Here is a 25,219-nt window from a genome sequence, read left to right as displayed (position 1 = left end):
AGGTGTACATATGTCTCCTCCTTCCTGAACCTCTCTCCCACCTTCCACCCTCTAGGTAGTTACAGAGCCTTGGTTTGAGTTCCCTGAGTCATACAGCAAATTTCTATTGGCTATCTATTTTATATATACAGCCACTATGGAAGACAGTATGGAGATTCCTTTAAAAACCAGGAATAAAACTACCATACAACCCAAAAATACCACTTGTAAGCATATACTTGGAAACCAAACTTGAAAAAGACACGTGTAACCCAGCGTTCATTGCAGCACTATTTACAATAGCTTGGACATGAAGCAACCTAGATGTCCATCAACAGATGAATGAATAAAGAATCAACCTATCTTTTTTAGCTCAGGCGCTGGAGTCCAAGTGTTAAATGCCCCCTTAGCACCTTTCTTCTAGTGACTTGGAAGAACTAAGGTTCTCAAGTGACTCTGAAGTTGACCAAGGTGCAAGGCTGTGGCAGTGGGGCAAGAACCCACCTCCCTGGGGTCTGAAGTGAGGGCGAAAGCAAAAGGGGTTGCAACTTTGTTTCTGTCCTAGTTCTTAAAACAGCTCTCATTTGGGGCTTTTCAGTTTCAAGTTGTACACTCTGGTTTTTTTGTTTTTGTTTTTATTTTTTTAAGGGGCCAAAGTGAATTCTTTCTGCACTGGACTACAGCCCACCCGGCCCTCCGTCCATGGGATTTTCCAGGCAAGAGTACTGGAGTGGGGTGCCATTGCCTTCTCTGGTTTAAAAGAATACACAGCCTTAAACACTAAATAGGGCAGTGCTATAACTCGGGTTGCTGAAAAAACTAGGGGGCTTCCTAGGTGGCGCTAGTGGTAAAGAATGTGCTTGCCAATACAGGAGACTTAAGAGGTGAGGGTTTGATCCCTGGGTTGGGAAGATCCCCTGGAGGAGGAAATGGCAACCCACTCCAGTATTCTTGCCTGGAGAATCCTATGGACAGAGGAGCCTGGCAGGTTACCGTCCATTGGGTTGCAAAGAGTCGGACACAAATGAAGCGACTGAGCATGCAAGCAAAATGAAATTAAGATAGGCAATCATAAAAGGGATTTTAATATATAAAAAGACTCATTGCCATAATTTGCCTCCTAAATAATAACACCCAATGAGCTGTAGCATATTTTATCTGAAGTTTTGGCTGCCTTTATTTACTCCATGAAACGGGGCCCAGAACCTACATTATTGTATTAAGTTTGCAAAGCTATCAAGATGCCCTTGAGTAAGATTCATCATCTTGTCCTAAATTCTCCACACGCTCCACTAAAAGCCTAGTGGCAGACTGAAGGGATTGTCAGAAAGCATAAAAGGCAAAATAAAAATTTTATGCTCTTTTAGGCAAGTGAAGATCTGCCCTCTAGCAATTTCTGATATTAACTCATTAATCCTCACAACCTATCTAGAGGATGGATTTCAGGAATGAACAACCCTTGTCACCTCAATCGCTTTTAAAACCTGCACCAAACACAGCACTGGCTATTTTCCTGGGTTGGTCTGAGCATCGCCTCAGAGCCCAGGAAGAGCTGAGACTGAGACAGACAGCATTCAGAAGCATCTCTACAACTCCCTTCTTTCCCTATCACCAGGGCCAGCAGCTGCACAGGACCCAGTGCTTGGTTGATACACTGTGCTGCCATCTTGAATTTTTTTTTTTCCAAATGAATATTGATCAAGAAGTACTGCATTTTCATTCTACACTGGGTCCCACCAATTATATAGCCAGTCCTGCCCGTCACACATCCTGGGTGAAAAGACATCAGTAGTATAAAACCTAGGCCTGGACGTGTTTCCTTGATCTCCATACTGATGCCCATAACAAACATGTCCACCTGCTCTGCTGTGGCATCAATCCTCTAGTTTGCAATGCTTGTTCAAAATGAAATTGGACTATATGCTTAGAATTGTATATAAAACTTAAGACCATATTCCTTCTCAACTGTATTCATGCCACATTTATGTTTTCTCGGTTTGAAATTTACTTTAGTGTGTTTAATTATTGCCACATAATACTGTACCTTCTTTGGCTGTGGCATCTCAACAATGTGCAATTTCTAATAGTCAGCATGAAATCATAACTTAGAAAAACATTGCTGAGCTAATTACAGAGACTATCAAAATACATCTACATCTTTTCTGGGCCACCGTCCATATCTGAATCATAATAAGTGTGAAAATGTTTACAAATCATTACAAGTTTTCCACCGAGTTTCGCTCTGTGTTGGGACCAATCGTGTTCTTTCAGTCATTTGAGTCGACAAGCTGGATCATCTCCAGTGAGAATGCCAGTTTTAGAAAACAGCTTATTAGAGATTATAAAAATCAAAAGACAGAATTAAATAGACCTGAAAATGCAAAATGTAAGGAACATTCTTCGTGTAACTATTAGAATACACCCCTCAGCATAATATTTATTTTGCAAAACATTCCACTGAAGTTAAAAAGGGAAAGAATTGAAGGAAAGTAGCCAGGTACTTAATTTGGTATATTTTGATGAATTTATATGTTTTTTAAAAACCCTATTTAGAAGCCTGGAAATTAGGTGGTAAGGAAGTTAATAGTTCATGACAAAATAAAGGAAAATTATTTTAGTAAGTATTCACCTAGTATTACTTTTATGACATTGGAACTGAGCTGCTACATCAGAATTCTGATTTTTCATTACTTCACGTAAGATTCATTGTACCTATTATGTACAAGGTATTGGAAGAATCCAGTAATGCTCCAAATTTCTTACTCCTTCACATGTTAAGCCTTAATAACTGAACTAGACATATATTTTGAGGAATAATGAACCCATTTTTTTCCTCTAAATAGTTAGATATTATATATTTTAATTCAAGGAAGGAGGGTTTAGTTTTTGCATTCTGATAAAAATGCTGTGTATATGGTTGGATGGCGTCACCAACTCAATGGACATGAGTTTGAGCAAGCTCCAGGAAATAGTGAAGCACAGGGAAACCTGGTGTGCTACAGTCCATGGGGTCACAAACAGTTGGACACGACTGAGCGACTGAACAAAATATATATGTGTGTGTGTGTGTGTACATATGCATATATATGTGCATGTATATATATGTATATATGCTTGAGTCTAAAAATGAGCTTTAAATATGTGTATGTATAACTAATTCACTTTGCTATACAACTGAAACTAACACAAGTCAACCATATTCCAATAAAAATTTTAAAACATAAAAATGAACTTTTGGGAGTCCACGAAACCCCAAAATTGTTCATGAAATTTTGGATGGAGGAACGTTTTTCTGGTGTTAGCACTTGTAGTTTTCACGATTCTCAAAGAATTCATGATTCCAGGTCCTAACAGACTTCCCATAGTACTGCCGACTTCTGGGCTTCTCAATCACTATCCTGAGAACCTGGTGCACTCAAAAACCATGAAGTTCAGAGTCAGGCAGATTCCTTATTCTGAAAGCTCTCGGAGATTGTCTGGTTGTAGCATTTTGTGCTCTTGGCATCATTTGGTTCTGTGCTTATTTTCCCTGTGAGTGAGGTGTGTAGTCTCCATGGGGATGCAAACTACTTTGGAGCCATAAATATTTTTAGTCTACTGCAGCTTAGATACATGTTGTATCCTCAGACATTTATGCAGTGTGATCCATAGTGTTTAGAGGATGTCAGAATTGAGAGCATTAAATTCCTTGATAGAAACAGAAAACAATTTCCAACTTGACTAATATTGTTAAGTAATGTGTGAAACAAGAAGGGTTACAATGTTGATAATGTTATGATTTGCTAAAAGTGGAAATTACTTTTGTGGTTGAAATGATTCAAATGAATTCATTCCAGTCTCACTTCTATCTTGCTTAGTATTTTTTTCTGATAGAAAATTCAGCTACTTTTCAATAGAAAATAAAGCAAATTATTTGTCTTTGACTTCAAAGTTTCACATATCATTCTTCAGAGATTCTGCAATGTGCTATATTTAATATAATTCACCTAGACCTCCTGTCCAGTCAACAATAGTAAACTCTTCCAAAGGTCACTGCTTGGGGAGAAGATTGAGAAATTTTGAATAAGTGAAATTCTTTAACTATATCCTTGCTTACATGCTTATATCCATAGCTATTATTTATCTGTATAAAAGCAAAGAATTTGATGATATACAATGAAGGCCCATGATTACCTCTGAGAGTGTATCTCAAACTTGGAACATACTACTAGGTCAGAGAGATGTAGTAGACATTTTGGCCTTCCCATTATCCATTGTCTTTTTTTCTTAGTCACTATACTCTAATTTCCTTTTGAGTATTCTCTCAACACAGCAACATTTATATATATATATATATATATATGAGTACAATTGCATTGCCTTGTTGTATTAGTTTCTGCTGTACAATAAAGTGAATCCACTATATGTATACATATATCCCCTTCCTCTTGAGCCTCTCTCTTGCCTCCCCCCATCCCACCCAGTCATCACAGGGCACCCAGCTGAGTTCTCTGTGTTATAGAGAAGCTTCCTCCTAGCCATCTATTTTACACATGGTAGTGTATCTATGTCAACGCTACTCTCTCAATTTATCCCGCCCTCCCCTCCTCCAGCATGTCCACATGTTAATTCTCAATGTCTGCATCTCTATTCCTAGTCTGCAATAGATTCATCTGCACCATTTTTCTAGATTTCATATATAGCAGCAATATTTTCTGATGAGAAACTGACTCATCCCCAATACCAGACATGTTGATGACTGGCCAAAACCAGTCAGCAAGTCCAATCTCTGACATAATAACCAGAGTCCAGCAGGAGTCAATTAAACAATATTTTGCTGAGAATTTCTCAAGAACTAAGTTTCCACCCTCTTCTTTGAGAACTTCCAGGGAGATGTTCTCTCTTTTATTACTTAATATGAATTAAGATGCTTTCAGTTCCCCAAAGCTGAGGCTTTCTTGGTTGAAGCAAACATTTTGGCAGGCAGAGAGGATAGTCAGAAAGAAAATGGGAACATTGATAACACTGTTTAACCCTCTGAATCAAAACCTCACTTGAACTCTAACCTACCTTCAACTCACTAGCAAGTCAGTAAAATACCTTTTCAGTTCTTTTTTTCTGCAAAATACAGATGAAGTCATGAAGTCTGTAAATCTAGAAAACTACAGGCAAGCAACATAGAACACGTTGACAAATTTTGTCTCTAAACTATCACTTTTTCAATAATACAGAGTAAGAAATATATTTAGAGATAGTAATATAGCCTCAGACATCTTTCCTAGATTCAGCTGCCCAATAAGCATTTACGGAATGATAATGAGAACAATATTTATCGACAACTTGGCATGTTCACATACACAAACAAAAGCTATTTTTCTTGTGACAAAACAGGCTTAGGTTAAGGTATTTGTCAAATGTCACCAAGTCAGTGGCAGAGGCAAAGCTTAAATCCATGTCTGTCAGACAAAAAAGCTCATGCTCTGAACCCATCACTTACCCTAACTTCAGTGGCCTAAACAGTTTAAGTTTAAAAGTGCTTGTAGGACTCCCACGGTGGTCCAGTGGGTTAAGAATCCACTGCCAATGCACGGGACACAGGTTCCATCCCTGGTCCAGGAAGATCACCACAAGTACTGAACACGTGCTCTAGAGCCCTTCAGGTGCGACAAAAGAAGCCGTGGAAATGAGAAGCCCACGCACCAAACTAGAGAAAGTCTGCATACAGTGAAGACTTGGTACAACCATAAATAAATATATAAATAATTTTTAAAAGGTAGTTTGCATCCTTATTAGACATCTATGCCTCACTCACAAGAAAAATAATCCAAGAATCAAATGATACAAAAACACAGCAAAATAATAATAATAATACAAAAAAATAATGAAGTTGTAGAAACTCAGAGAAATTTCAGCGTCTTATACCAGGAAGCAAGTGGCAGCATGGTGCCAGGAAGAGATGTGGCCTTGTCGCAGGAAGCTGAGTTGATTACTCTGGACCTCAGTCCCCTCATCTTGCAAATGACCTGGTAAACTGAATAATCCTTAGATTCCCTTCCAGTGTGTAGAATCTGGTAAGCCTCATCAGAGGAAAATGTCGGAGCAACTGCATGTTTTGTCTTTAAATATGGAACTCATCTATTTTGAGAGATAATTAAGTAGATATTCCTTTTATAACTTTATTAAAAGGATTCTATACCATGGTTAAACAATTTCAATCCTCAGAAAAATTAGTCCATGGAATAATACAATCAAGAAAAATAAGATGGTCTTCCATGTATATGACACTGAGCTAGTTCTGATTTTTATAACCAACTGCTGGCTGATTCTGTTATACAGTGTTACTTTGTACAGGTCTTTAAAATATGTTACTTATAACACTGGGAATTTTCCTGCCAATAACTTCATGATTTTGAATTTCCAATAGGAAAATTAGGAAGAAGATGAGTATTCTATGTTGTCTTATTATTTTAATCTTAATACACTGTTTTTCAAATTGGCTCAAGAGCTCTAGATCAAATTCAGATGTTAAATGGAAACTCTACACTGATTGACTGCTTTCAAAGGGACAGAGTTGGCTAAATATGTCACAGTTGCTTCTTGATGATGACCTTTCAGGGGGAAAACTAAAATCAAGTCACAGAATTAGGATCTGATCTAAGGTTTTCAATAATAATACTCCATCTTCCTAAGACATCTACCAGTGTGCATATAAACCAGCAAACCTGTCTATACCTTCCATCCCCAGAGCTCTAGCCCCCACTTTCATTAACTGTCAAAATTACTAATGGATGGGTAGGTATTACACAGAAGCTCTTTAGAGGAACACAGACTTTCAGAAGGGGAAAAAAAAATCAGGAATATTTTGCAACATTACACAGAATGACCCAAACTGACAAATTGACATATAGTATATCAATAAAATATGGCCATAGAGCAATAAATAAGCACAGGAAGTCTGTAGATGACTGGAAGCCACATGAACAATCTCAAGTCTCTTGGGTCCTAACTAGCATATAGAAGTCATTTGTTAAATGAACCTCCAACCACTTAAAATCTGATATGCAGCTCTGAAGAGTAAGTTACATCCTGGGAAAGTTAAGTTAATTGAACCCCCTTATGGCTCTATTTTTATCAATTTAATGAACTTTGAAGAATTTGAAAATGATGCAGGAACCTGTGAAATCTCTAGTGATTTATAACTTTGGTATAATTCTCCACTAAATTTGCCCCACAGAGTACCACATAACAGATATTTATTGAAATGGTCAATAGGAAAAATTATGTTGACATGAAAATCATTCAAATATTTGTTAAAACAGCTTTAAAGAGGCCCACAATTCTGCACTGAATGTAGCATTGGATATCCACTATTAATATATTAAATGGCAGGTGCCAGTTAATTATTTACACAGTTACTGACAGATCACCTAAAGGCCTGAAAGAATTAATGCAATTACCTCATTTACACTAAGGTCATACTTAAACTATGAGAACTGATCCTCCAGCATTCATTCATTGATGATAGATCCAGCTGTCATTACTTCTAAAGAACTAGATACATTGGTCCCTATTTCTTCCCACTTTCCAGGAACATATTTATTGAATAAAGTGCATATTGGGTAATATTTTTGCATTGACTTCACCACTCTCCCATAAGAATTTTCTTTCCTAAACAGATTGTTTATGTCTGTCTACCAAACATATTTTACCTTTTCCTATCACTAACCATAGTTACATAGCATTGGATTGGCCAAAAAGTTTGTTAGATGCTATGGAAAAACCCAAATGAACTTTTTGGCCAACCCAGTATTTCCTTGCGCATGCTAAGTCACTTTAGTCATGTCTGACTCTCTGCGATCCTATGGACCGTAGCCTGCCAAGCTCCTTTGTCCATGGGATTTTCCAGGCAAGAATACAGGAATGGGTTCCATGTCCTCCTCCAGGGGATCTTTCCAGGACAGGGATCAAACCCTTGCTTTCATCTCCTGCACTGGCATGCAGGTTCTTCATCACTAGAGCCACCTGGGATGCCCAGTATTTCCTCACCTGGAGCTATAACTCCTCAACCTTGCCACATTGGATCCACCCTTTAGACCCAACTCTAGTCTTGCCATTACCTCTATTCCCACTCAAGGGCCTTCCCTTTCTTTCTGTTATTTATGTATGTGGTCATCTCCACAGCTAGTTCATAAGCAGCTTGGAGAAAGAAACTAGGCATTGCCTCTTTTGGCGTCCCCCAAAGTATATAAGACTATTTCTTATAACCTGTGCTCACAATTTAGATCCTGGGGGTCTGACTTTGAAAGACAGCATACTCTTTCTGTTTAACACTCGATGTGCAGTTGATCCCCGATTTTGCTGGACATGCCACTCTGTATTTGTTCAGCCATTTCAATCATTGTTTTTCAAATTATATATGGAGTTGAGAGATGACATCAAGTAGATGACTTTTTAAAGAAGTTTGGTTCTAGGGACTTCCCTGGTGGCTCAGTGGTTGAGATTTCACCTTGCACTGCAGGGGATAAGGATTTATCCTTGATCAGGAAGCTATGATACCACATGCCTTGCAGCAAAAAGACCCATAAAAAAGAAACAATGTTGAAACAAATTCAATAAAGACTTTAAAAATGGCCCACATAAAAAAATTAATAAATAGATAACAAACTTGTTGCCTGGGGGAAAGATAGGAAGAGGGGAAAGATAGGAGGAAGGGTTAGTGAGGAAGTTTGGGATGAACATGTACACACTGCTGTATTTAAAATGGACAACCAACAAGGACCTACTGTATAGCACATGGAATTCTGCTTAATTTTATATGGCAGCCTGGATGGGAGGGGAGTTTGGAGGAGAATGGGTATGTGCATATGTATGTCTGAGTCCCTGTGCTATTCACCTGAGACTATCATGGCATTGTTAATCAGCTATACCCCAATATAAAATGAAAAGTTCAAAAAAAATTAAAGATAAATTTTAAAACTTTTTTAAAAGATTGACTATGAAGGAAAGAATCAAGCTAAGTCAACTGCCTAAAGAGAAGCTTAGATCAAGGACAAGTATCATGTTTTATGGACTGGATTTGGGGGGAAACTTGAGAGTGCAAATTGCAGGAAAGAGGATGGTGGAGCAAGAGAGACTGAGGTGATGCCTAATGGAGCAAAGTCTAGGAAACAGTGAGAGAGGATGAGATCAAGGGAAAGAGTTTTATATCCTTTTTAAAGATACACATTTGTGGGCTAGAAAAAAAATAAAAGGAGGAGCACAGCCATGTTTTCAAAACAAAGCAATTTAGGTGGATGCCCAATTGAGGCTTCATGTATGATGTGAACAAGGTCAATAACCAGCATCATTGATGGATATTAACCATGTTCAGAGTGCTCATCATCTACCAGGCACTGTACCAAAGGACTCACATACATCGCCCCATTCAATTACCACCCTGGCACCTTAGCATGATAATACCATGAAGATATTAAACTCAGCATTAACGACTTCCACTAGGAAAACTTATCCAAAGGGTCATATTTTTTTAACTGAGTTGTAGCAGGAATGTCTTGATGCCACTTATAAGGCAACTGAAGGGAAGTGTTTACAAAGTGACTGCCTCAGAATAACTCCTTCTGACAAAGTTCCCATGAGGCAGTTCCTGGAGTAACTAGCAGTGCTGTTCTGGAGTCATAATAAAGCAAATGATTCAGTCAGTTGAATCCTTCCATTGTGTGATTAACAGAGGCACAGAACATTACACAGATCATCAAACTGCAGTGTGATCATAGCAAAGTCCCAAAGCTTAGCCTGAGAGCCTAGAGGACTGGATATATACCACTGTCCAGAGGAAAACCAGCCTGACCAGTAAAAATGCTTCATTAGAGGAGAGTCCAGGAACAGGGTTTTCTTATTTTTGCTGTTTTGTTTTACTATTTTTTCTTAACTGCACAGGTAAACCAAGCATCATTAAGCCATTAAAAAAAAAAAAACAAAAAAACAATGTGTACATTACCTTGGGGCTTCCCTGGTGGCTCAGCAATAAAGAATCCTCCTGCAATGCAGGAGATGTGGGTTCAATCCCCAGGTTGGGAAGATCCTTTTAGAGAAAAAAAATGGCAAACCACTCCAGTATTCTTGTCTGGAGAATTCCATGGACAGAGGAGCCTGGTGGGCTACAGTCCACGGAGTCACAAAAAGTCAGACAAAATTTATCAACTAAACAACAACACCATACATTACTCAGTTAACCCTTTATATTTTTAAACAGTTATTATTAAGAAATACTTGCCACAAAGATATGAAGTATCTGGATATGTGTCACTGATAAGTCTCAATTAACTTAGGTATTTATGTTCTGAAATCATAAATTAAAAAATTCATAATCACTGATTAATATATGGAAATGCAGCAAAAACAGGAAGGGTTAATAATAATACCACCAACAGTCATACTTATGGAATCAATGGAATGTTTTATAATACACAGAAAGAAGTATAAATAAGTAACATTTTTAAAGAGAGCCCAAAACCAGGAAGTGGGCCTAAGAAGCATAGCTTCTCATCAAGATCACTTCCTCATAACATCAATGTCCATTCAGACTGCCCTGTACTATCCCAGAACACTGGGAGTTTTAAAAACAAACCCTAAACTCAGGAGGTTAGTCTTACCTCATACCTCAGACACTACTTCACTAACCAGTGCAAAGGGAATCCTAAAATCTAAACAGAGAGACTGAGACACTAAAACACAGAGAACAAAATACAAGTCCTGACAACACCTATAGTATTCCAAACTTCAAAAGAAAACAAAGCTAAATTGTGGTGAAACTGCCAATGTATATGTGCATATGTTCAGTCACTAAGTCATGTCCAACTCTGTGAAACCCCATGGACTGTAGCCTACCAAGCTCCTCATGTGATTCTCCAGGCAAGAATATTGGAGTGGGTTGCCATGCCCTCCTTCAGGAGATCTGACCCACGATTGAATCCACATCTACTGCCTTGGCAGGTGGACTCTTTACCACTGAGCCACCTTGGAAGCCCATAAATACACACACACATACACACACACACATATATATATATATTCATATTTGTTGCTTTATCTCATACAGTAGAAAGCTTAGATTACAGCCAGATTTTATGATTCTATTCAACACGTATAGATTGAGGTAACACTTATCATCATAAATCACATTAGATGAAGTAGGATTGATTCATGGTTGGCATCAATTTTTTCCATATTACTACTTTCCATGAACATTGCTGATACCAACATACACACAAACACACCGCAATCATAACCATAAACTAAATAACTCCATACTCAGAATAGATGGCTGTTAGAAAATACTCACACTAATTGATAATGACATCATGCTGCTATGCACATTACAATGTAAATGAGGCTTCCAGACTCATTTATGGCTCTTTTATTCAAAGTTTAGTACTTATTAGTTTTTTTTTCATGGTTTAGAAGGTTCTTCTTAAGGCTGTAGGATTACTTATTCCTGCTAATTTTGCCCCTTGGAATTGGACCAGGAGTATCAATTTTTGACTGTATTTTAAAACAGATGCTTAGCAGCAATGAAACAGAATTGAAATGTCTAATGGAAACCACATTAGTGAAAGAAAACAAGCAAAGAGAAAAACTGATTAACAGATTTACTCAGGCAGCCATTTGGCTTTATGAAAAACGTGAATTACTCTTTGCATCAAAATATAACAGCTTCCGTGCTTTTGTCTAGGTATGTGTGAAGAGAGCATCCAAATGAACACTTTTCTTTGGTGATATATTTTGAAAAGTGGTTTAAGATCCATCTTAAACACATCTGTAAACTTAAGTGACTTCTCAGGCTCATATGAAAGATCTAGGAATACGATACAGAACTCTGAGCTTCCCCTAGTGTTTATAAAACTTAGCCAGATTTAGCAAAACCTGGAAAGAAAACAATGCTTGATATAATGCCCAACTTTTCTTTGGCTTCTATTAGTGATGATTCACAGCAAGACCACATGGTTTCCTGATGTCTCAACTCCTTTTTCTAAGAGCTCATGTTTCTAGAGCCTCTGTTAGTCTCCTCAATGCTAGAAAGTAAAGAGAAAAATTAGAGAAATGCAAAGTTGGGGCCCTGATGGAGATGTAGAATATACTTGTTTTCTTTAAGTTACAGAAAGCTGATCGATAACACTGCTGCTGCTGCTGCTGCTGCTAAGTCGCTTCAGTTGTGTCCCACTCTGTGCAACCCCATAGACGGCAGCCCACCAGGCTCCCCTGTCCCTGGGATTCTCCAGGCAAGAACACTGGAGTGGGTTGCCATTTCCTTCTCCAATGCATGAAAGTGAAAAGTGAAAGTGAAGTCGCTCAGTCGTGTCTGACTCTTAGTGACCCCATGGACTGCAGCCTACCAGGCTGCTCCATCCATGGGATTTTCCAGGCAAGAGTACTGGAGTGGGGTGCCATTGCCTTCTCCAGATCAATCACACTACATGGTGGTAAAATTTTAAGTACAAGAAGGCTTACTTTTGCTGAGTTTAGCTCATAAGAACATTCCTTTATGTTTATAACAATTGCAAATTCCATCTATAAATCACAGCATGTAACTCACTGCCTAGATTGTGCACCTATTGCACTGTTCATGATGAAGATGGGAGAAGACTTTATGTGTTTAAGAAACAGGCTGAATAGGCTTAAAAAATATAGATGAGGGGATATATGTGTACATATACCTGATTTACATTGGTGTACAGCAGAAAACAACACTGTAAAGCAACTGTACTCCAATTAAAAACTAAAATGAAAAAACAGACTACCAAAAATTAATATAATGAAGGAAGAGAAAATACTTTATTACCAAAAATAATTTATGGAGCTGTAAAATTGGGATCAGGAATGATGGAAACTTTGTGAGAACTCGGCCGTGATGACCTCACCAAGTGATATCACTAGTCATTTTTCAGTGCAGTAGTAATTTGGCAGAGGGATGGTCTGACAGTGGCTCTACATTTTGCTTAGCTGAGAGCTTCCCTTGTAGCTAAAGACATCGCAAAATTGAAAGCATTAAGCTTTGTTTTGCAATTCACAATCCAGCCCAGGTGGGCCACTATTACACAATAACTGTGCAGCTGTTAGCATCATTGCCTAAATTGCCCTTCCTTTTTAAAATTTACAGTATAATCTGCTCAACCAATAGATACTAATGTCCAAAAACTCAGCTCTTATTTACCATTTACTCCCTATAAAGGTCCAAAATAACTAACAAATCATTCTCAAAGGAATTCCAATTATGCTGCTTGTTCCCTTAAAGAGTATAAAGGAGTAAAATGTCAGTATTGTGTGTAAGACATAAAGTACTCACACCTGCTAACAATACATACTGTATAAAGCACTTAGCCTGTTATGCATTTCTGGAAATCATTTCAGAAATTTACAAACATAATTTTTGGCCTATCTTCCCACCATTGTAAAGACTCGCCATATGCTACAATTTTTATCTGAATTGCCTGATTCTTTAGTCCTGATGTTAACAGGGTGGCAGTGCTCTACAGGCACATAGATTATGTCAAATACCTAGATTTTTGTCAGTTAATGCTTATAAAAATTAATAGTTTCTGCTAAAGCTTTCTGATCCCAATGAAATTGTTCATTTATTTAACTGATCATATTTGTATCCACAGTGGTCATGTATGGATGTGAGAGTTGGACTGTAAAGAAAGCTGAGCGCCAAAGAATTGATGCTTTTGAACTGTGGTGTTGGAGAAGACTCTTGAGAGTCCCTTGGACTGCAAGGAGATCCAACCAGTCCATCCTAAAGGAGATCAGTCCTGGGTGTGCATTGGAAGGACTGATGCTGAAGCTGAAACTCCAGTACTTTGGCCACCTCATGCGAAGAGCTGACTCATTGGAAAAGACTCTGATGCTGGGAGGGATTGGGGGCAGGAGGAAAAGGGGACAACAGAGGATGAGATGGCTGGATGGCATCACTGACTCAATGGACATGAGTTTGAGTGAATTCCAGGAGTTGGTGATGGACAGAGAGGCCTGGGGTGCTGTGATTCACGGGGTTGCAAAGAGTTGGACAGGACTGAGCGACTGAACTGAACTGAAGAAGTGTTGAGCACATCCAAAGAGCTTTGGTCAGACAAAAATGGTTAAGCAGAACATGTGTTTACTCATTTGTTTTCAAGGCTTTTAAAACATTATTTTGGAGTTCTAAGTGCCTTCAGAGAGGACAATAAATTAAACAAATTAGTGAGAACTGAAAGGTCAGACTCCAGTGTAGTCTATGATTTGTTAATAGATAGTAGCTAAAATAACACAGTAATAAGACTAATAGTTTTTATAATACACAGGTGAGACTGACTACAAACTAGAAAAGCTGTTATAGAACCAGTACCTGGGTCTGCTTGCCTGTGTACAGTAAAGTCAATCTACTGACCCTGGTTTGTGGGGAAGGAAAGTGCAGCATTTACTGCAGTGCCCCAAACCAGGAGTCCAGAACAGCTAATGCTTAAAGAGCCCAAACTCTTCCTGATGGGTTTCAGCAAAGCATTTTTGAGGGCAAGGTGAGGGAGGGGAATCCTAGGGTGTGTGATCAGCTCATGCACAGTTCTGATTGGTTGATGGTGAGGTAACAGGGCAGCATAACTGGAGGTAACAATATCTAACAACCCTTAGATTCTGGTAGGTTCGGGATGGTGGTGCTTATGGTCATCAACTACTTCATTCCTTCCATTTGGTGGGGGTTTTAGCATCTGTAAAACATCTCAGGAAATGTACACCAGGTACTGTTATCTAAGTACTTCAGAGTGGAGCTAAAGCAGAGGATATGGGAGAGGGGCCTGTCCCAGGAAGGCCCCAGAGGGACCTGCTGTTAAACTCCCTCCTATTCTTTGCTACTTCTCCATCCTGTCTAAAGAAGGGAAATGATCTCTCTGAGTCCATCCTGCTGAATAGGGGCAAAAGTCAATTTTTCAGGATTAGAGGAAAGAAAATCATTGACTTTCATTTCAAAGAATTCTTGAGTCCCAAGAAGCTTAGCATCAGTATTTTGTATTATGAAAACATTACCTCTCTTTTTGATGGTTTTTGTCAGAGTACCCAGAGAAACATTTGAAAATTAGTAGACACATTACAATTAGGAAAATGGTCAAAATGCACCCTTGTATTAATAGTATTTCCCCAAGGAATCTGCCTATTCCAGATGGCAACCAGGACAATAAGTTAAGATCTACAAATACCTTATAAAATTATTATATTTATTTGGGTTTCAATTTCTCCAGGGGTATTACATATCTAAAGAATCTATTGACTTCTGCTGGGAGACTATAGCTTAAGATTGTCTTATTTATTATGAGAGAAAGGTTTCATGATACAAGAGGAGACCTTCAGACAATAAGGCTGCAGTCAGCAGCTGCTAGCAGATATTGTTTTGAGAACACCTGGCAATGTCCCTTAATCTTAAACAGTTTGGAAAATTCAAGCTCTCAGCCATCCGTGAACATATCTGAAATTGTGTCCACAATGGCTGTCTAGTTTTACCTAGGGTGTCTGAACCATAGCTGCTCCATTTTGACTTTTAAATCCTCACCCTCCTCAATTGCCACAGCAGATAGCAAGGTGTATTTAATAAGCAACAAGTTTGTCAGAAGTGTCAAAAATTTTCAAAACATTTGGTCAAATTGCATCATAAGGTACTGAATATATATCCATTTAATCAAAGTGACAAAAAACTTGAAAAGCAAATACAGATCCCTTCAATTACATAAATTGCAGCAATATTTTTTGAACCCATCTCCTAAAGGAAATAAAAGCGAAATAAATAAATGGGACCTAATTAAACTTAAAAGCTTTTGCACAGCAAAAGAGATCTGTAACAAAATGAAAAGACAACCTTCTTGGGGTAAAATGTTTGCTAATGATATGCCCAATAAGGGATTAATATCCAACATATATAAAAAGCTCATACAACTCAACATAAAAAAAAAAAAAACTAACCACATGACTAAAAAATGAGCTGAAGAATGGAATAGACATTTTTCCAAAGAGAAAATGCAGGTGACCAAAAGGCACATGAAAAGATGCTTAGCGTCACTAATCCGAGAAATGCAAATTAAAACCACAATGAGCTATCACCTCACACCTGTCAGAATGGCTATCCTCAAAAGGAACACAACAAATGTTGGCAAGGATGCGGAGAAAAGGGAACCCTTCTACACTGTTGGTGAAAATGTAAATTGGTACAACCACTGTGGAAAACAGTGTGAAGGTTTCTCAAAAAACTGAAAAGAAAGCTAACATATGATCCAGAAATTTCACTCCTGGGTATATACCCAAAATACCCAAAACATTAATTCCAAAGATACATGCACCTCGGTGTTCACAGCACCATTATTTACAACAGCCAAGATACGGAGGCAACTTAAGTGTCCATCAGCAGATGAATGGATATAGATGTGGCTATGAATGTGTGTATATATATACACATACATGCAATGGAGCTATAAAAAATGAAAATTTGCTATTTGCAGCTACATAGATGGATTTGGCGGAGAAGGCAATGGCACCCCACTCCAGTACTCTTGCCTGGAAAATCCCATGGATGGAGGAGCCTGGTGGGCTGCAGTCCATGGGGTCACTAAGAGTCCGACACGACTGAGTGACTTCACTCTCACTTTTCATTTTCATGCATTGGAGAAGGAAATGGCAACCCACTCCAGTGTTCTTGCCTTGAGAATCCTAGGGACGGGGGAGCCTGGTGGGCTGCCGTCTATGGGGTCTCACAGAGTGGGACATGACTGAAGCGACTTAGCAGCAGTAGCAGATGGATTGGAGGACATTATCCATGGGGTCACAAAGAGTCGGACACGGCTGAGCAACTTCATTTCACTTCACTTCAAATCTGAAAACTACAACAAACTAGTGAATATAACAAAAAAGAAGCAGATTCAGATATAGAGAACTAGAGGTTACCAGTGGTGGTGAGTTACAACCAATGCTCCATCAGTCAGAGATGAAGCCACATGGCCATGCTTGATCCAAAAGGGAGAATCCCTAACCAATGACTGGTCAGAGAGGAAACCAAAATGACTGTCCAAAAGAGAAAATTCCAATCAATACTCTGCCACAGTGTCGTTACACGTGAGCCCCGTTACTCACCAAAGATGTCTGAAGCAGCCAAAGCGATTTTGTTGCCTTCACCACAAAAGCACTGTGGGCCAAGGACGCCCGAGTTTTGGCAAGCACTGGGGGCTGTCCCTGAGGAAAAGACGCTCTGTTAGCTGCTGCACAGGCCCCGGGAGCCACCATAAGCCAAGGTGAATGTGCCACGGGGGACGTCCCTTCAGGACCATGCCCACCTCAGGTGCCAAAATTACCAAACCAAAGTTGGGGTCTCTCAAGAAAAGCCAATTTTTGACTTGGGTTGTCCTGAAGGAAAATGCAGAGTTTCTTGTAAGAGGAAGAGTCTGGGACTGCTAAAGCTCAAAAAACCTGAACACTTACAGCTAGACAGTTTTAAAGACAAATTGCAGGGGGAGGAGGGGAAAAGGGCCTTCCTCCCCTGGGAGGGGAGGTACGCGATCAGCTCGTGCGCAACTCTCTGATTGGTTGATGGCCAGGTAACAGGGCGGGGTCACAGGTGTTAACATTATCAATCCTCAGGATCTAGGGCTACGTGCTCCCGCTGTCAAGTAGTTAATTCCTCCCGTTTGGTGGGGGTTTTGGTAACTGTAAAGCTTCCCTGGTGGCTCAGCTGGAAAGAATCTGTCTGCAATGCGGGAGACCTGGGTTGATCCCTGGGTTGGGAAGATTCCCTGGAGAAGGGAAAGGCTACCTACTCCAGTATTCTGCTCTGTAAAATTCCATGGACTGAATAGTCCGTGGGGTTGCAAAGAGTCGGACAGGACTGAGCAACTTTCACTCACTCACTCAGAGCAACTCAAATGTTCTTCAGATGCTATTATTCAGGTACTTCAGGGAGGACCAGAAGCAAAGGATATGCGGGAGGGGTCTACCCTGGGAAAGCCCCATAGGGTCCTGCTCACTTACAAAGTCTTCTACCAGTAGTCTCTCTTAAGTGATCTTTTGGCAACTTTTGTGAGATTTATCAGAAGGCGGAACATGTTTGGGAACAAATTTCTGCAATATCATGTTTAAAATTAGTTACAAAGCAAATTTACTCAGCCTCACACTTCTTTGCATTTTCTTTTTGTAACTGAAACTGGGGTCCAGCTGGTGCCACTCGGAAGCCATTAAAGAAGACAGTTTAGTGGAAAGAAATCTTTGTTTTATTTTGGATGCCAGCAACTGGGGGTTGGGGGGTGGTGGATGCCTGTCCAAAGGCAAACTCCCCTCCCCATACCACCCCTGCAGACACTCAGGGGGCAAGAGCTTTTTAGACAGAGGGAGGAGGCTACATGCAGAAATAGCACAATCAGCTCTGATAGTCATCATCGGTGGTCTGACCAGAGTATATCTTGATTGTTTTAAGTATAGTTAAACTTCAGTTCCAGGGTGGGTTTTTTTTTTTTCTTTTCTTTTCTTTTTTCTCATTTCTTGAGGCTAGTTCTTGGATTGTGGTCAGACCGTAGAGAATCTGCCTGCAATGCAGGAGACCTGGGTTCCATCCATGGGTTGGAAGATCCCCTAGAGGAGGGCATGGCAACCCACTCCAGTATTCTTACCTCAAGAATCCCCTTGGACAGAGGAGCCTGGCAGGCCTACAGTCCATGGGGTCGCAAAGAGTTGGACACGACTTAGGGATTAAGCATAGCATATGCCATGGCTACAGTTTGGTCATCATGTAGTTAACTTCTCCACGTGGGGTCTCAGTATCTATAAGACAGCTCATAATATATGGCTGAGAATATTATCTATAGCCCTTGAGAAGGAACTAAAGCTCCTCCACTATGCTTAATGACTAAACTATTATTATTTGGTCTCTTTTGACTGTTTTCCTTTGTTTCTGCATTTTCTCACTTTTCTGACTAAACTACTATTTGGCTAAAGTTTTTTCACAGACAAAAGGCAAGCATGGTGGGAAGGGGTGTGGCAAAGACAATGTGGTCCTGCTCCATTTCACTTTATTGCTCACACTGGAAAGGTGGGTTTAATACCTATTTTCTAACTGAAGTAATGTTTCCCTCTGATATAGGTATTTCTACTTCAAAGTATTTCACTAAAAAGCCTATGAACGTAGCTGACATAGTTTGTGATTATAATCTCCATGAGCAATATCTCAGTGTGTGTTATTAAAAAGTTATCTGATCCTGATACTGTTGTTTTCTGCTTCTCCCAAACAGCTTTTCTTCATTAATTATTTATTTTATATATATGAAATGTTCACTGCCGAAGGACTTCTGGGCTTGTGCATAAAATTTAATTCTGCAGCTAAAATCCTCTTAAACTAAAATGAAATTACCAAGTTAATGGAGTGGTATAATCAAACCAGAGTTAATAAATATGGTGTGGCCTTAATAGATGCCATAAGAACAAATGTCAATAGATATTGACAATTTGCCATGTGAAAGCATGACATTTATTATATTTATACTCATGTTGTCACACATTTATTATTTTTATGGTCCAGCTCTACTGAATGCATCGAAAGCCCAGTATTGGACCTCATGGAAATAAAAGAAACAATTTTCCACTTTCTAAAAGTAAGTTATCTAGGATTGTAAAAAATAGCACACATTCAAAGTTCACCAGAAGGGTTAGCCCATCAAAATGCATACACACCCACCAACACACAGTATGAAAATGTGCCTTTAAATCTGACACAAAAACAGGAGTCTTAAGAGAGGTTTTTAGTTATAAATATACTAGACGGTGTCTGTTGCATCTCTTTGTCTTTCATTCTTCAGAAGGGAAAATATTTAAACTCGTGGGTGTCTATTTTTTTTCCATGGAAGCACATAATCCTTTGGAGAAGACATGGCTGGCTGTTAACTTCTCAAATCTCCTTACATTTCAAATCTGCTTACATTTCGTACATTTCGTATTTCAGATTCTAAATTCAAGAATGAAAGTGCATCCCAAACTGATTACAAAGTCTATGGACCCTTTAACTTAAATGTGTTTTACCAAATTCTGCCTCATCCCTAAACTATATGAAGAGATGCAAGGACTTCACACAAGTGGCCACACGGCCTTTTAGATCTCATTGCTCATAAGCTTCTTGTTTATATATTCAGAGAAAAAGTGATAAACTGCTAAATAACAGAATTGTGGCTTTTACTTGGATAAAAATTTAAAAATTACATTATTGATTTATTATATTCATTAAAAACACTGCTTTGCACTTTCTCTTACAAAAATTTTTGGTGACTAAGGCAATGTTTTGTAAACAGGATTCGTGCAGTGGAAACAAAATATTTTTAAAAGGAAAAATATGAGAAATCCCTTATTAAGAATCACATTAATAACTCCAGGAGGTTTGGGCACAATGGTTTGTGGATAACTGAACTTTGAGTGCCGAAGAATTGATGCTTTTGAACTGTGGGGTTGGAGAAGACTCCTGAGAGTCCCTTGGACTGCAAGAAGATCCAACCAGTCCACCCTAAAGGAGATCAGTCCTGGGTGTGCATTGGAAGGACTGAGGCTGAAACTCCAATACTTTGGCCACCTCATGCAAGGAGTTGACTCATTGGAAAAGACCCTGATGCTAGGAGGGATTGGCGGCAGGAGGAGAAGGGGACAACAGAGGATGAGATGGCTGGATGGCATCACAGACTCAATGGACATGAGTTTGGGTGAACTTCTGGAGTTGGTGATGGACAGGGAGGCCTGGGGTGCTGCGATTCATGGGGTCACAAAGAGTCGGACCCGACTGAGTGACTTCATTTTCACTTTTCACTTTCATGCATTGGAGAAGGAAATGGCAATCCACTACAGTATTCTTGCCTGGAGAATCCCAGGGACGGGGGAGCCTAGTGGGCTGCCGTCTATGGGGTTGCACAGAGTCGGACACGACTGAAGCAACTTAGCAGCAGCAGCACAGCAGCATTATAACTATAAACATATTTACTTATTATAACATGCATTTGTCTATGACTATAAAAACTAACATAATGAGACTGTTTCAGTCTCAGTAATGAAATTATTCCAAAATTCTGACTTGGTTTCATAATATTAAAAAAAAAAAAAACTTGATCTACCTAAGTAACTACAAATGGTAGGTTAAAAAAAACCCATAACTTCCTGTAATCTCAGGATATTCTTCATTTAAGTAATTCAGAGCTTAAAATAAAATCAAGGGTTAGTCACTAATTATATCTCAATTCAGGCAAAAAACAGCCAATACCATAACTCCCTTCTTTGTCTGTTGATTCAGGCGTATGGGGTTCAAAGTGGCTGGGTAGCAGCCTTAACATCCAACCATCAACCAACCAACAACACTAGAATTACATTTTATATGACATTACATGACCATGTTATAGGTTCTTTCTTCAATATGTTGTCAAGATTCCATCATGATGATAACATGCAATCGGCAGACATTCCCAATCCTACCTCATGCTACACACGAGCTATTTTAGAATTTTCTGTTGAACAGAACTACTGCCTGAATTTTCTTAATCATGCAAAATTTAAACATTGAAATGGCAACCCACTCCAGTGTTCTTCCCTGGAGAATCCCAGGGACAGGGGAGCCTGGTGGGCTGCCATCTATGGGGTCACTCGGACACGACTGAAGTGACTTAGCAGCAGCAGCAGCCAATGAAACATTTGTACAATGTTCAAATATATGCACAAAAGTGGAAAAAAATTTGCACATGTGCAAAAAGTACCTAATCCTCAGTTTAACAGGTTGAGAACCTCCAATATGTTAACACGTGAATTATTATATATTTAAGTACATGGTTTTAAACAGTTTTAAATATAAGGCTAATAATAGATGCTTTGAAAAACTAATGTCAAATCAAATGTCACTGCAACCTTCAAACCCAGTTAGAAAACTGTTGCTTGAAACAGTACAGGATGCATGATTTGGGCCCTTGATCAGAGAGTCTTGAATTTAAATTCTATAGCCTCCACTAAATAGCTGTGTTACATGAAGTAAATAATTAACTTCTTTAAGCTTCGGTGCCTACATCTGTTATGAAATTTAAATAAGAAATGCACAGAAAACAGTTAGCTAGAATGCTAGTTATGATAATGGTGATGATAAGCTTGCACAATTGTCATTTTTTTTCCAAGGTGAATCCTGACCATCCTACTTGAAATTTCAACATGCATAGATTCTCCCAACCCCACACTGCTGATCTCCCTTCAAGCTGGTCTGTTTTTTCCCATAGCACTTGGGTGTGCTAAGTTGCTTCAGTCATGTCCGACTCTTTGTGACCTTATGGACTGTAGCCCAACAGGCTCCTCTGTCCATGGGATTCTCCAGGCAAGAATGCTGGAGTGGGATGCCATGTACTCCTCCAGGGGATCCTCTCAACTCAGGCATCAAACCCAGGTCTCCTGAATCTCCTGCAACTCCTGCAGGTTCTTTACCACTAGTCCCACCTGGGAAGCCCATAGCACTTATCACTCTCTAATAAACTATTAACCATCAACCAGCAGGATATTATTTCCATTTAAAGAAACATCACATAAAATATTGAGCTCTTTTCATGTCTTAAACTCTCAGATATTCATAGACAAAAAGCCTTCCAAAACACTAATTAGTGGGTTCTTATATCTTGAAATAGAATCTAGGTGTACTACCTCATTAGAATGCAATTTTGGGGCAGAGAGTTTTTTGTCTTTTTTTTTTTTTTTTTCCGTTTAGTGTTCTTGATATATCCTGTAACTGAAATACTATGATGTAAAATTAATAATACATAAATACTGTGATATAAACTCAGTACATCTTATGTTACATAAGGGAATAAGAGAAAAGAAAACACACACAAGGGTGTTCATAACAAGGAGAAAATACTCATGACGATTATAATCTTTGTTTCTGTAAATGGTTGGTAGTGAAGGTTTGTGGCTACGTTTTCACTATCTTTTATGTATTCTTTTTGCCTTCAGCAAGCACTTCAGCTGGTCATGGTTTTGCAGCTGATGGGGTGAACATTCCTGAAGGGTCTGGGCCATCAGTTGTCTGGCCTGGATTGGGTTTTGGTGGTTTTCTGTTGATCTTAATCCCAGGTAATATTAACTTCCTCAGTGGCTCAGATGGTAGAGTCTGCTGCAGGTAGACTTGGAAGATTCCCTGGAGAAGGAAATGGCAACCCACCTCAGTATTCTTGCCTGAAGAATTCCATGCACAGAGGAGCCTGGCGGCTACATTCCATGGGATTGCTAAGAGTGAGACACAACTGAGCAACTAACACTTTCACTTTCATAGTAATATTGATATTAACAGAGGCCCTAAGGAATCTCCTATATACCCGACATACTCTCTTTACCCCCACCGTAGAGTAGTATCCCAGTTTCCTCTTGGTAGTCAAGTCAATCACCTCAGCCAATACCATAACTCCCTTCTTTGTCTGTTGATTCAGGCGTATGGGGTTCAAAGTGGCTGGGTAGCAGCCTTAACATCCAATTCAGTGGGGTCATTGTTGTGTCTCCTGGTAGAAGTATTTGTCCCCCTGGAACTAAATGCATGCACATTCAGTTACTCAGTCATGTCCATCTCTTTGCAACCCTAGGGACTACAGCCTGCCAGGCTCCTCTGTCCATGGGATTCTCCAGGCAAGAATACTGGAGTGGGTTGCCATGCTCTCCTCCAAGGGATCTTCCTCACCCAGGGATCAAACCCATGTCTTCTGCATCTCCGGCATTAGCAGGCAGGCAAATTGTTTGCCACAGGACCACTTGGGAAGCCGCTCTGGAACTAAGACCACTAGGCTGACAGAGCGTAAGGACACGGAGACAAGAAAAAATATTTGGCTAGTGGATCATTCAGAGAAGGCAATGGCACCCAACTCCAGTACTCTTGCCTGGAAAATCCCATGGACAAACGAACCTGGTAGGCTGCAGTCCATGGGGTAGCTAACAGTCAGACACGACTGAGCGACTTCACTTTCACTTTTCACGTTCATGCATTGGAGAAGGAAATGGCAACCCACTTCAGTGTTCTTGCCTGGAGAATCCCAGGGACAGGGGAGCCTGGTGGGCTGCCGTCTATGGGGTCGCACAGAGTCAGACACGACTGAAGCAACTTAGCAGCAGCAGCAGCAGTGGGTCATTAGGGTATAATAATTGTGCCACTCCCATTTCTACTTCTTGATTCCTGGACACATGTATCCTGACCGTGGGAGAAAGAGTACCATATATTGGATGCTGATTCAGAGCATGTACAACCATCTGGAGAAACTTGATCCAGGCCTGCAATGTAACTGAGTCTTCAAAAGGTCATTCTACTGTTTCATTAAGCCAGCTACTTCAGGGGATGGGGGGTGGGGAGCAGATATAATAAGACCAGTGAGTTCCATCGGCTTGGGCTCAGACCTGCACTTATTTTCCTGGGTAGTAAGTTCCTTGATCAAGTGTGGTGCTATGTAGAATACCATGACAGTGGATTCTGATGAATAAATGAGATAATGTATGTAATTTTCCTTCCCTCGAATCATAAACATGTATATACATCAGAAATGTTTAATAACAGTAATACTGTGTACTTGCCAAAGTGAACATTTCAGACAATGAATGCTTTGGGAAATTATATTGTAATAGAATTTTCAGAGATGAAGTTTCCTTAGAGATTACCTAGTGGATTTGAAACTTTTTAAAGCTCAAAGTCTTTCCTTCTAACAAAATTCACAAGAAAGCTATTATGTAAAACAGGTAAAATTAGACTTGCTATGTTTAAAAGTGGAGTGGGGTGGGAGGCAGCACAGAGAAGGGGGCAAAGCTTGCTCAGCCAAGGCACTTTTCAGAAGCCCCCAGGATAAATTTTCTCAAAAATATATCTGAAGAGCAATGGAGTCCCCTACCATTAATTAAATGGCACCCAATCACTTTTAGACAGTTTTAGAAGGAAAAAAAAATCAGTGAAACTGTTTTGATCATACATATTTCACAAATTAAAATGTAGGATAAATTTTGATTTTTACAAAAATTATTTATGTCTAACTCAAATCATGTGTTTAAAGAGCTTGCTTTGCACTTCAAAAATTTGCATGCATTTGCCTGGGTGAAGGAAATAGGGTGTGGTTTTTTGTCAGCTGAAGTATTTTCATTTTAGGTGTATATTGTTGCTTAAATTTGTTAACTTGGTTTTTTGCATTAAGTTGTCTGTGTGTGTGCATGCGTGTGTGTGTGCACGAGCACGTGTGTG

At 39.4% G+C, this 25,219-nt stretch overlaps 1 long non-coding RNA gene across 34 annotated transcripts in view; it reads right to left on the bottom strand.

Moving 5' to 3' along the window:
* Positions 1 to 19,269, bottom strand: part of LOC147343064 (uncharacterized) — a 163,791-nt gene extending 144,522 nt beyond the window's left edge. For 2 of the 34 annotated variants that reach the window (XR_015156946.1, XR_015156954.1), the window contains exons 1-2: positions 17,301 to 19,052; positions 17,101 to 17,199 (exon numbers count right to left, since the gene is read on the bottom strand). This is a non-coding gene — a long non-coding RNA (uncharacterized LOC147343064). Of the gene's footprint in view, positions 1 to 11,592; positions 12,030 to 16,399; positions 16,851 to 17,100 lie in introns of those variants that run through there. The other 32 variants (XR_015156939.1, XR_015156936.1, XR_015156941.1 and 29 more) reach the window with 28 other exon arrangements.
* Positions 19,270 to 25,219: the final 5,950 nt, after the last annotated feature.

The sequence above is a fragment of the Bos grunniens genome, chromosome 28, assembly GCF_055505025.1.
Source record: "Bos grunniens cultivar Pamir isolate PY7600 chromosome 28, Bosgru_T2T1.0, whole genome shotgun sequence".
In the NCBI taxonomy this organism is placed as follows: domain Eukaryota; kingdom Metazoa; phylum Chordata; class Mammalia; order Artiodactyla; family Bovidae; genus Bos; species Bos grunniens.
Note: the sequence above shows the minus strand (reverse complement) of the source record. Positions and strands in the feature narration are given on the sequence as shown.